The sequence below is a fragment of the Pteronotus mesoamericanus genome, unplaced genomic scaffold (assembly GCF_021234165.1).
Source record: "Pteronotus mesoamericanus isolate MK-2021 breed Mesoamerican mustached bat unplaced genomic scaffold, CSHL_Meso_final contig_33, whole genome shotgun sequence".
Classification (NCBI taxonomy): Eukaryota; Metazoa; Chordata; class Mammalia; order Chiroptera; family Mormoopidae; genus Pteronotus; species Pteronotus mesoamericanus.
The window spans coordinates 4,172,738-4,186,567 of record NW_026555135.1 but is presented as its reverse complement, the minus strand read 5'-3'; the positions used below and the strand labels follow the sequence as shown (position 1 = coordinate 4,186,567).

The 13,830-nt window shown below is 43.7% G+C and overlaps 1 pseudogene; it reads right to left on the bottom strand.

The window, feature by feature from the left end:
• Positions 1–816: 816 nt before the first annotated feature.
• On the bottom strand, positions 817–1,231 carry LOC129072642 (60S ribosomal protein L31-like; annotated as a pseudogene).
• Between the last annotated feature and the right edge of the window lie 12,599 nt (positions 1,232–13,830).

The window sequence follows — 13,830 nt, the reverse complement described above, 5'->3', positions numbered from 1 at the left end:
ATATGTACCCGATATGATTGTTGTAAGGAATCGATTAAATCAATTCTGTAGCATATGTGTCCTAGGAGACATATACAGGGGTGTTCCTAGCAGCACTGTGTGTATTGGAAAAACACTGGGGTCATCTTAAGCATATCTCAATTCGATGGATAAATAAATTATAATGTGTTCATAAAACACATTTTATACGTGAGGAAAATCCTCACATGTAAGAACACTACATAGCCAAGAAAAATGAATGAATTAGTAGTTTATGTATCAACACGAATGAAACTCAGAAACAAAATGTTGAATAAAAAAATAAGTCACAGAAAAATTTATATACTCTAACTCCCTTTATTTAAAATTCAAAAACAGCCTTGGAAGTTTGATTCCCCGGGCAGAGCACATACCTCGGTTATAGGTTCAATCCCCAGGTGGGGCACATATGGGAAGTAACCAGTTGGTGTTTCTCTCTCTCTCTCTCCCCTTTCCTCTCTCTCTAAAATGAATAAACATATTTAAAAAATAAATAAAATTCAAAAACATGCAAAACTAAAAAAAACCCTTTGAGGGTACAAATATGTAACTACAAAGAAAAACAAGGGAGAAAGGCAGAAAATTTAGGACTGAGGTTATCTCTGGGGTGAGAAGGAAGGCAATTAGATGAGGAGGGGGTACTCCAAGGTAACAGTAATGGTAATTTTTTTTTTTTAGCTTTCCAAATGATTCTTTAATTAGCAAGTACTTTAAGATATACAAACACATTACATTGCCACCAGAAACAGGAAACCAAACCTCAAAGGCAGTTTTATAACTTTATTTGACAATCAGCAGTTAGTTCTCATTCACGTTAACTGATTGTAGATTTTTGAAAGTGGTGACAGGTACATAGGTGACCAACGTATAGAGCTTGTTTGGTGAATCTTCATCTTCATTTCGTTTTCTGGACAACCGCACCCGGATACCGTATGGGACATTCCTTATTCCTTTGGCCCAGACAGCTTTGTTGAGCCTGGTGTCCATGCGCACATCTGGAGTTCCCATCTCCTTCATGGCAAACTTCCGGATCTCTGAGTGCCTGAGCGGCACCCTTCTTGAAGCCCACTCCATGGATGCGCTTATGGATGCTGATGGTGTACTCTCTGGTCACTACCTCATTAATGGCAGAACGGCCCTTCTTCTTCTCGCCACCCTTCTTTGCGGGAGCCATTATGCCGAGCTCAAGCTAGAAAGAAAGAGCGCGTGGTATTGTGGGATAAGGAAAGCAAGGTTTTTAGTAATGGTAATTTTTAAAGACTGGTTTTGAGTTTTTGTTGTATGATTGTTTTTTATATCTTATGCATATCTTTAAGTATTTTTTATCTACTTAATTTAATAAAACGGATTCTAAAAATCTACCTCATCTAATACCAGCTGCTGTAAAATGTGTATTAGTTTTAAAAAGAAACAAGCAAATTTGGGGAATTAACTTTGCATAATTTGGCTTTTGAGGAATTATCTTCTGGCTTATTAGCCATTTGACAAAGTGATATTTGAGGAGTTATTTATTTGGACAGCTGGCTTTCTGTGATTTGCTTGTTGAAAAATTGACCTAGAGGCTGGTATTGGGTAAGATCAGGGCTATTCAAAGGAAGGAAGGCGCAGGCACGCTTGGAGGAGGGGAGGTTTGCTGGAGCCCTGGCCTGAGTACTGAAGAATGAATAGACACAGAGCAGTTCTGTCAGCTCTCCCCCTGAGTAGCGCTCCAATATGCCCACTTCTCCCCACCGCCACCCATCGGGCCCAAGCTCCTGGCATCTGGCCCCCGACCACTACTGTGGAAACCTCCCGAGGGGCCTCCCACCAGCCACCCTGACCCGCTTCAGCGCTCTACACCAGAGCCAGAGGGAACATCCTCATATGTAAGTCTGATCACTTTTCCTTGCTTGACATAATTCAATGACTTCTCATGGTTCATAGGATAATAATCACAGTTATTAACCTGACAGGTTATTGGGACAATTAAAAGGGTGCATCCACCTAGAACAATACCTGGCACATGGCGAGTGCCAGACAAATGTTTGCGGTTATTGCAGTTATACGGCTGTGCCCCACCCTCTACCTCTACCTTGCAAGACCTCTCCAGCTTCACCTTGGGATCTTTCCCCTAATGTCCAGGTACTCTCCACCCATCTTCTTTTCATTCCTAGAATGCACCATGCCTCCTTGTCCTTCAGGGACTTAGCCACGTCTTGGAGCACATGGCCTGCTTTCCCAGACAAAGCACTTCTCTAGGGCAGGAACAGTCCAATTTCTCTCCCTGTTCTCAGTGCCGAGCATCTTTGTGAAAGAGAAGCGAGGACACATTTGAGGGTCTGAACTGAAGAGCTGTCGCTAAGACCGTAAGTTATTTATTTTCTGCCACCTTGAAGATAACAAAGCCACATTTCACAATGTGCCGGGCTACTGGCAGCTTATATAACCCGTCCACTGGCCCAGCATTTAAGGGGTTATAGGGAATTTTCTGAGGACTTTGCCCCTGAGCATCACTCACTGGAAGCTGGAGCAGGAGCCCCAGCACAGTCAAAGCTGAAGCATCTTTTTGCTATTGATAAGCAGAATCTGGACTCTAAAATAAGATACAAGAGACCCTGTCAGCCTTGGGTAGGACCTTCATAGTTACCTTGCTCTATTCCCCACTTGACTTCCTCCCCTCTGCTTCCCCACCCCACACGCAGTGCAGCTCATTCACGGCTGCCCGCTTATGCTAGCACTGTGTGAGTGCTCAGTGACCAGAGGTACTCAGTGATAAGAGCCAGGAGCAGCCCAGACCTCAGTGTTCCAGAGAAACAACGCAGGTAGGAACACAGTTCTTGTCAACACAGGGCGGTGACTGCAACCACAGGAATCTGACCAGTTCAGTGGCTGCCTGGAGGGTGGATCTTGTGCACAGTGAATGCCCAATATTTGTGGGGTGAACGGTTAGTGAGGAGCATGCATGTAGTCAGTCATCTCCTCCACAGAGGAAGCTTTCATCAGACCTGGGTGTTAAGTCATGGGCAGCCATTATCAGGTGATGGAGGATGGGGAGTGGAGGTGAGGTGTCTGAAGAAGAGGGAACAGCATATGTCAAGATGCAGAGGCCTGAAAAACACAGTGTTGCCATGATATTATAAGGAGCTCTGCAGGAGTGCAAGGAAGTTTGTGTGGGGAACGGAGAGGCGGGGGAGCAGAGGATTAGACAGAAGAGGAATGCAACTCAGGCTTCATTCTGTGGCCATGGGGAGCTAGCGGAAGATTTTCAGCAGGAAAAGGCAAGATGAGATTTTTGTTGTAGAAAGGTCACTCTGGTAGTCTGTGTGGAGCTCAGAAGGGAAAAAGAGAGACTGCTAGGAGGCTGTTGCAACAGTCCACATGAGATGATGTGGTCTGATTTAGAGGAACTGAGGAACAAGAGACTGAGTCAAGACACTTTTGCACACTAGAGTGGAGAAAGCTAGGTGACTCCTCTAGTAAATATGTATTATGTACCTGCTGTTTCAAGAAAGCATGTACCTGTGTGAGAAGAGAGGTGCAGAGATGAGTGGAGAGGTACTTTTCCACCGTGACAGTGGGAGGCCCACGTGCATTTGTTTATCACATTGACTGAGTGCCCATTTGGCTTAGGCACACAGATATAATACAACGTCCACAGTGGCAAGTGTGCAAGGAGCAGTACCGTGGGAACACTGTGGGAACTTAGGTGCTTCTACCTGGTGGACTTGGCCGAGGCTAGGTGGGGAGGCAGCATTAGAATGGGACCGTGGGGTATGGGGAGTGTGATGCTTTGGGAGGCCACTCCAGGCAGGGGGAACAGTGTGAGCAACGGCACAGCAATGTCAAGGTCCGAGGACCTGTATTCATTCTGGTGCTTGTGTGCACAAGCGTATGTGTACAATTAGATGGGGAGAGAGAGAGGACATGAAAGGGCAGCCAGGGGTGGGCTGTGGTGCGCCCCCAACACCAGCCTAAGGAGCAGGGGTGGGTTAGGCCACCACTGGAGGGTCACTAAAGAGCATGGTCTGAACTGTGCTTTAGAAAGACGAATTTGGCCCCCTGTTCAGTACAGCTGGAGAGACAAGCCCTTCCCTGAGTGGGGAGATCAGTAGGTGGTCATTGGCATAGCCACCTTGAGAGAAGAAGATACTCTGGACAAGATTTTGGGCAGAAAAAATGACACTGAAAAGACAGATGTATGAAATATTGCAATGGCACCCTACTTAAGGGTCCACAAGTGTTTATTGTCTGTTCACAGGGCCAGGTTCTGTACTAGGCACTGAGGGTGTGGGTAGATTCCGGCACAGTTAACAGCGGTCTGGTGCTTGGCTAGCTCACAGGCTGGCTGCGAGAGGAGAGAAAGGACACATCTGTTGCCTTTGTATTAGGTGCCAGGTACTATGCCAGAAACTTGATACACATGATCTCACTTAAACTCAAAGCTACAATCAAATGGGGCAGGTCAATTCCATTTTTCAGATATGATAACAGAGTCTGAAGGGTGAGGTGACCTAGCCCAAGGTTACAGCATCAGCAAATTAGGGCAACCCTCCAAAGACAGTGTTTTATCTCCTAAACCAAGACTTTCCACTGAAGCGATTCAGACCTTTCTTGTACTCATTTTCCTCATTGCACATGTAGATATCAGTAATGATATCAGTAACTAACAGTTGAGAGGTAACAAGAATTGTTCTAGGCGCTTTATGTATATGAACGAATTTAATACTCACAACAACCTGTGACTTAATACTATTATTATCCCCATTATATAGATAAGAAAACTGAGATACCAAGGGACTAATAATTTATCCAAAGTCAAGCTGCTGGTAAGTAGAAGAGATAGGATTTGAACCTAGGCAGTCTGGTTCAAAGCCCATGCTCTTAACCAATGTGTTATACATAAGTAATAAGCAGGTAAACTCTCCTACAAAGTCATGAATTAAATCAGCTAACCTGCTTGTTTTGCAGGATTTTATATCTACACATGTTTACTCTTTCATTCAGCAGTTACTGAACTCTTTTTATGTGACAAATCCTACATTTAGCAGAATGAAGATCCAAGAATATCCAAGACAAGAGTATGCCCTCAAGTCTGGTGAGGAGACAAAGAAAAATAAACAAGTCCAGTGAAGTACAGGGAAGCCGTTAGAGGGTTTGAGCAGAGGCACCAGGTAATCTAAACTAAGTTTTACCGTGACCATTCTGCCTGCTGTATAGGCAATAAAACTTAGGAGAGCAAAGGTGGGAGTCAGAAGACCAGGGTAGGTTGGCGTAACTCATCAGGATAAAGACACAACGCTGGCCCAGGTGGTTGTGTTACAGCCTGGGTGTCACTGGTTTGTCTGAGAGCTCTGTTTTAACACCTTGGGGAGCAGGAACACCAGTGTTCCACCAAGTCTTGGCTTTACCGCTAACTGACCTGGTTGGTTCCCTGGACAGGTCATTTCAGGGGGATCAATGTGAGGTGCTTAGGCCAGAGTGTCTCTAAGGTTCCTGTCACCTCTGAGGTTAAATGTCATTGCTGTGCTTACCTTCTGACAGCAACTTTCTCTAGCTGTCTCAGCCCCTTACCATGGCCTCACAACCCCATCTCCTATATCAGTTTCTGTCGTGTTTCTTATCTTTAATCACCCTAGCCATACTGGCTTCCTTTCTGTTCCTCAGTTAGTTAAGCTTGTCCCTACTTTGGTGCCTTTTTACCTCCTGTTCCCTCAGTTTAGGAAGCGCTTTCCCTAGATAATCACATAGCTAGGTCCTTCTCAACCTGATCTCAAATTTCATCTCCTCAGAAAGGCCACTTCTGATGACCTTCACTTAGACGGATCCCCCCTTCAAATCTGCCTTATCAATTCTCCTAGTTTATGTTGCTCAGAGAACTTACAATAAACTGAAATAATTGTATTTAGTTGTTCACATCTTTATGGACTGCCTTCCCAGTACAATGCCAATTCCATGTGACAGATCTTGTGATCATGATTACCCAGTGTTTAGAACAATGCATGGTCAGTACATAGTAGACCTTCAATAAATATTTGTTGAATGAATGAGTGAATGAACAAATGAATGAGCGATCTTTCAGTTTTTTGTAACACACAGTCTAGAACAAGATAGTTTCCATTTCCTAAATCAAAAACATTAATTAATTAAAAACAGCACAGATCTAAAGGAAAAATAAACATGCACTTTCCTGAATTAATCTTTTTTATGTTTTTTTTAAATCACATAGACTGTCCAAGTTGGGTAGGAACCGCCTTAGTCTTTTTAGAGTCAGGCAGACATGGATTCCAACGCCAGCTCTGTTGCTTGCTAGCTCCACCTCTTGAGCCTCCGTTCCCACCTGTAAAATTGGGGTAAGGATGCTGACCTTGGAGGAGGCATTAAGTTAGATAGTAGATATGAAGATCCGGGGATACAACTAGTGCTCAGTACATGTTCATTTCTCCATCTTCCACTGAAAGACCTTGCAGGTGTAAGCCTGTTCTACTCTCCAGGCTGTGACTTCCTGAGGGCAGTCTTGCCCTGAAGACCTATATATGATGAACAAATGATGAACAAATGGTGGAACCCATGCCGAGGCCCTCAGTTAGGCAGATGAGAAACTGTAGCCCAGAAAGGCAAAGTGACTCTCCAGGTCACACAGCATGTGAATGGCAAAGTGTGGCTTTACTTAGAACTTTTGGCACCTAATCAAGGTAATTTAAAAAAAAGTTTTTATTGATTGTAGAGACAGAGGAAAGCAGGGGGAAAGAGAGAGAAAATCAGTTTGTTGTTTCACTTATTTATATATTCATTGATTGATTCTTGTATGTGCCCTGACTGGGGATTGAACCTACAAACTTTGTGTATAGGGATGATGCCCTGATGAACTGAGCTATGGGGCCAGGGCTTGAGCCCAGAGCTTTTATATCCTCCCCGTCCCACCCCGCCAATAGTCTGCTGCTCTGGTTTTATTCATTTTTTCAGCTTACGGGTCCTGTCCTAGGTTTTGTATGCATTCACACAGCTCCTTAAGTCTCAAGGGGTTTTTAGGCTGTGAGGAAGCCTGTGCCAGAGCTAATAAACAAAGCTGAAAAACTTCATAAGCTTTATAAAAAAGTGTTTACACTCAGGATTACTATCGGCTTACAATGGTAAACTCTCTGAAATAAGTTCTCACTAACTGGAAGTACAGGCAGAATCACACTATTATGTTCGCCAGATCCCAACTGTGCTTCTGTATGATTCACTTCAGTTCACAACGCTTCCTGATTCCACCCTGATGTTTGGCTTTGTGCTGGGCCTGCAAAGGCCAGTGAGACCAGTTTGAGGGGATAGGAGCAGACTTGGGCATAGGCAGTGACCACATGACCAATCTGACCACAATCTGAGCAGAGACAGAGAGAAATTCAGGAAGCTAGGTGAGCTTAGAGGAGGGGTCCCTAGTCCAACTTGGTAGAAGGCTGCAGGGAGGGCTGCTTGGAAGAGGTGACATCTGAATTTCACTTTTTTTCTCTGTGAGGAGTATTCTCTTTTTCTAGTAACATGGCTTTTGCCAAATCTGTAAAATATATGGTAAAGGAGAAATGAACTACCTCCAAACACTTTAATTTTTGCTTCGTGGATATTGGGGTAGTCCTGATTTGCCGTGGGATTCTAATGTGGTCATTTGCTTTTGTCATAATGTTATATGTATGAACCTCAAAATAAAATAAGGTAAACAAATTCTTTTGCAAAATCGCATGGCATAAACATTACAAGGTTTAACAAAAATAAATTTTGAGCAGATTACTCAAAACCTGTGGGGCTTTGTATGGATGGCTTTACAAAACCAGAGACCTGAAGTAACCACATAGGATGGTTTGAAGTTAAAAACTTTCTAACAAAAAGCAGGTCATGGCAGGCAGTCATGTCCTAGGCTAGGCTCTACCCTGACAAAAGTCAATCTTTACCTTAATTGAGCCTGTTGTCTATTGTCTTAATTGTCTATTGTCTTTTTGCATCTACCGTAACATACCTTGAGAATATCAAATTTCCTTTTTCCAGGCCCCTCAAAGCACAGACACTGCACCGGAGGGAGACCACAGATCCCCTCATTGTTATTGTTACTGTGTTAATTGTTCATTGTTAACTATCTTGTACTCATCTATGTGAAAGAAGTATGTGTCTATGATTTCACTTTTGTATCCAGTCCTTGAGGTCCTCCTCTCAACTGCAGCTTCGCTTTCTCCTGCTTCTCTGATCTATCACCAATGGACTTCATGTAACCCCCTTATCCCTCTTTTTTTGATGGTTATGTATAAAATAAGGTGCAAATAAGGTGCAAAACTGCAATTTTGCAAAGCATTTCTCAATCCATTGAGGATTTGCTTGCTGGCAATTGTCAGTTTGGCTCAAATAAACTCATAAAAATTCTTACAGGTTTGGGCGTTTCTTATGCTGACATTTGTAAGAAGAGCTCTAACAGAAACAGCACCAGGGCTAATTGCCATCAGCGTTTCTACCCAGCCTTATGGCCACTTCCCCTAGAAACCTTAAACCTGAGGTTTGGTACTTCCTCCCAGAAGCAGGACTTTTGTGGCACTCGCTTAACAGAGACTAGGTTTATCAAAGCGAAATATCTGAGCTAAGGTTTAGACTTCTTCAAAAACTCATTTTTTTTTTCCATAAATACTAGAGGAAGTATCTTCACAGCTTCCCCATCTGCACTTTCTGCTTCCCTAGAGAGCCTAACACAGTAGAAAGAATAGTGGTTCTTGAAGCCACTAAATCAGTGGCAGCTTGCACCAGAAAAAATCGTTTCTGCGGGATTTCCAGCATTTTTGTAAGGTCTTCGTAAACAAGTACAGTTTCCTCTTTAGTTGTGAGAAAGCTTGTTTCTAATTGCTACAAAGCATGAGCAGGCTGCAATATATTGGGTCAGAGTCCACTCACCCCGCACAGTGCATGCAACCTTTTACAAGGGACACTCTTTTCTTCCACCTTTACCACAGTTCTGTGGATTGAGACATTGTAGGTGACAAGACACCACCCCTGCTGCTCCCTCTCAAAGGAGGAGGGGGAGGGAATTAACCACGGCTAAGGGCTCCCAGGCCACAAATCTTGTGCCAGACACCTGCCATATGCCACCTAATTTCATCCTCGAGGAGGGTTTATTTCTCAGTTTGATGTTGTCTTCATTTTTCAGGGAGGGCTGGACGCTCAGAGATGTTTGAGGTCACCTTGCTGAGAAGTGACAGGGAACCTGGCCCAGTGTGAAGATCACACCTGTGGGTTTCTGCACCAGGCCTGCCTCAGAGAGCCAAACGGGCACTGGCAACGTAACGGATGAAGTTATCCTGCTTCAGAACAGCCCTTAAAATCCTGAATGCCTTCCAGGCCTGGAGCAGGAAGTGCGCATCTCAGCGGGGCCGTGTGGATAATGACTCCCATTTAGTGAGTATTTATTATAAGCCAGGCAGTGTGCCAAATGCCCTGCAATCTTCTCTCTTTAAACTTCTCCCAAGTCCTGTAAAACAAGGATTTTTAAACCCAATTTTCAAGTGAGGAACCTGAGGCCAAGAGTTCAGCAACCAACCCCAGGGGCTGGTTAAGCAAAGTGCAAGGATCTAAATCCACATCCCACTGGCTCCTGTGAATCTAAGCTGCATTGGATCAATGGAGCCTGACAGGGCTGAGGCAACTTCTTGTTGGTCTCAGTGTCCAGGAGGCACCGCAGACCAAGGGGGAACCTACACAGAATTTCCTGAGAGACTAGAGCCTTCCCAGTGAAGATACACAGAAGGCTGAGACTCTAGCAGACAAAGAAGGTGACAAAGGTTTCATTTGTGAGTGGGCAATACAGTATTGTCCATCTCTGTCCCTGCCTGTGCCTCAGCCCAATCCCCACGTGGGACTTGTTTTCTTACCTAAACCAACTGAGGGGGTCTTCCAGGGAACCATCCAGAGAATGTGGCCTGTGTGCCTTGACATTTAGAGGGTGTAAGGACTGGTCTCTGACCCACACCTGAAAATGTCTATGGACCAGAGCGTTGGCTAGGGCGCTTACTAGTAGCTGAGTCATGGTGGGGGGTGCTTTGGAAAAAGCCCAAGTACTGGCAGGATAAGGATGCTTGAGGTTTCCCACAGGCCAGATGGGTCCCCATGGAGAGGGCCTGGATTAAGAGGACGACCTAGAGAGGCAGATGACTCCTCAGAGGGGATGAACAAGGCTGAGCTGAGAGAAAATGCACAGCTTTCAGCCAAAGAAGGCAAAGCCAAGTCAAGAGACTTCCCCATGGATGAGGAAGGGCTGTGAGGGACCCTCAGACTCCCCTTCCCACCACCGACAAATGCCAACAATTTTACACAGCTATCTTGAAGAAAGACCCAATGCCAACTATTTTTTAAAACAGTTTCCTTATTTATTTTTAGAGAGAGAGGAAGGGCAGGAGAAAGAAAGGAAGAGAAACATCAATTGGTTGCCTCTTGTACCTCTCCAACCAGGGACCTGGCTCACAACCCAACCATGTGCCCTGACCTGGCATCAAACCGGTGACCTTTCAGGTGCAGGCTGACGGCCATCCTACTGAGCCACACTGGTCAGGGCCAATGCCAGGTTTCATCTGCAACAGTCCCTAGAACTTGTCTGTCCCTTATCTCTCCTGTCCACTTGCACCTAACAGGGGGATTAAAGTGGGAGAAGAGAGAACAACTTTAGCTACAGAATAAGGATAGAGGTGCTCAACTAACCAAGGAGACCCACTTAGAAACCACAGAGCTAGATACCACACCCCTTTGGAAACTCCCTTCTAAGGCCAAGAAAAAAATCATTCAAAAGAGTTGTTTGGGGTTTTTTTGCAGTGATGAAACAGTCCATGCCTGGAGTAAATCACTTTTTTTTTAATATTAGTAAGCCTCAGTCCAATATACCTTTAAATATTGTCATTCCTTCCCTCTGGAATAGGAGTAGGAGAGGCTTGTTGCTTTCCATTCACATCTGGTTAGACAGTGGGTACTCAGTTCCATCACTTACCTCCTGTGAGCACAGATGTTTTTGAAGGAAAATCCTGGCTCTGTACAGGAATATGGACCTACTATAGACAGGAGGAAGCCGTGGCACGGTGGAACCCAGCACTGAGCATCAACTTTGTGCACCTAGCAGGAATTTTCTCATGCTCCCAGGAAGTGGCTGGGGAAGGCTGTGTGTATAAAGACTTGAGGGGAATTGAGTATCTCTAGGCAGGGTTCACAGATCACTGTGCCTCTGTAAGGTTCTCACAGGAACAGTGCTAGGCTAACCAAGCCCAAGGGAGACCCCCAAACAAACATCACTTTGGAATGAGTGGCAGACCTATTGCTCTTACAAAAAGATAGATGTCATTATCATCTATGCATTCATTTATTAACAGATATTTATTGGCATCGACTGTAAGCCAGGAACTGTGCTCCATTGTTGGAAATATAATTTGCCAATTTAATAAGAGCCTTTCAAGAAAACAAGAAACATCATCTCACTAAATATACATGCCAATTTCCAGATACATCCTGACTTCAAAAACAATACAAGGAGAACAATGCATTCTTAGAAGGGAGGAGCTGTGGCAGCACTGGGAGGGACTGCCGTGGTGCCATCCTGGCTGTCACCAGGCCTCTCTCCAGAGCTGGACTCTGTACCTGGTTTCCCCACCTTGGCCAGGACCCAGCTCCAAAGCTGCCTGGAGCCCTGAGAATTAAATGCTCAGGTCCCTGCCAAGGCCCTACCAGGCCATCTGGGCAAGCCCTGGATGGCAGAACAGGGTGGAGTCCGTGTCTCCAGACGGCTCCTGTGAACAGCTCAGTTTCTGGAAGTCGTCTGTGACTCCTGCTGAGACATCAGGCTTTGCTGGGACTAAATTGATTCAAGATAAATGATAATGAGACGCAGTGAATTCCTTTAAATTTTTTTCTTTTCATTACATAAGTCATATGTTCCTTGTTGAAAAGTTGAAAAATATAGAGAAGATGAAAGAAAAATAGCTATTAGCCCTACTACCCAGAGATAAGCACTTTTATCATTTTGGTGTGTAGCATGAAAACTGATCCAACCTCCCCCTGCCTGCCTGCCTGCTGCCCTACCAACACACACACCACATCCACACATATCATACACATATGCACATACCCACATACAACAGATACAACCCACACATGCACACACAACACACAGATCCATGCACCCACACCATACATAGAACACATGTGCATGTATGTCACACACATACATACTACATGCACCATAGACACATGCGGACATATACCACATGCACACACATAGCACATGCACATAACTCACACATCAGACAAAATACACACAACACACATGCACACCATACACAGCACACATTAGGCATATTACACGTGTACCACACACATACACCTCACACACAACAGACACATGCAAACACACACACACACCCCATAAGGAAAACTAAAGAATTTAATAAAATATAACAAGAGTGGTCAATCTGAGTCCTTCTTTTATTTGAGGGAGAGAACTAAGGGGTAGATATTTCTTTTTTTAATTTTTAATCTTTATTACATATATTTTTTCCATTACCATTTATTCCCCTTATAGCCCTCCTTCCCACAGCAATCACCACACTGTTGTCCATGTCCATGAGTCATTTTTCCTTTTTGCTCAATCCCTCTGCTCCCTAAACTCCCCTCCCCCATTAGCTGTCATCTGTTCTCCATCTATGAGTCTGTCTCTGTTTTGTCTGTTAGTTCAGTTTGTTCATTAAATTCCACATGTCAGTGAAATCATATAGTATTTGTCTTTCTCTGACTGGCTTATTTCACTTAGTATAATGTTCTTCAGGTATATTCATACTGTTGCAAAGGGCAAAATTTTCTTTTTTATTGCTGAGTAGAATTCCATTCTGTCCCATAGTTGTTTTATCCACTCATCTATTGATGGACACTTGGGTATTTCCATATCTTGGCGATTTTAAACAATGCTGCAATGAACAGGGATGCTTATGTTCTTTCGAATTAGTGTTTTGGGTTTCTTTGGATATATTCCCAGAAGTGGGATCTCTGGATCAAAAGGCAGATCCATTTTTAATTTTTTGAGCTATCTCTACAGTACAGTGACTGCACCAGTCTGCATTCCCATCAACAGTGCAAAGGGTTCCGCCTCCTCCACATCCTTATCAGTACTTGTTTTTTGATTTATTGATGTTAGCCGTTCTGACTGTGAGATGATATCACATTGTGGTTTTTATTTGCATTTCTCTGATGATTAGTGACATTGATCATCTTTTCATAGGTTTATAAGCCATCTGTATGTCCTCTTTGAAGAAGTGTCTATTCAGGTCCTCTGTCCATTTTTTAATTGGATTATTTGTTTTTTTGGTGTTGAGTTTTGTAAGTACTCCATAATTTTTGGATATTAACCCCTTATCAGATATATTAGTGAATATGTTCTCCTATTCTGTGGGTTGTCTTTTTATTTTGTTGACAATTTCCTTTGCTGTGTAAAGACTTTTCAGTTTGATGAAGTCTCATTTGTTTATTTTTTCTTTTGTTTCCTTTGCCTGGGGAGATATAGCTGATAAAAAGATTTTTTGCAAGCAATGTCCGAGATTTTGCTACCTATGTATTCTTCTAGGATTTTTATTGTTCCGGGTCTAACATTTAAGTCTTTGATCCATTTTGAATTTATTCTTGTGTGTGGTGTAATAAGGTGGTCTAGTTTCATTTTTCTGCATGTATCTGTACAGCTTTCCCAACATCATTTATTAAATAAATTATCTTTAGCCCACTGTATGTGCTTGTTTCCTCTGTTGAATATTAATTGACGATAAAGGTATGAGTTTATCTCTGGGCTCTCTATTC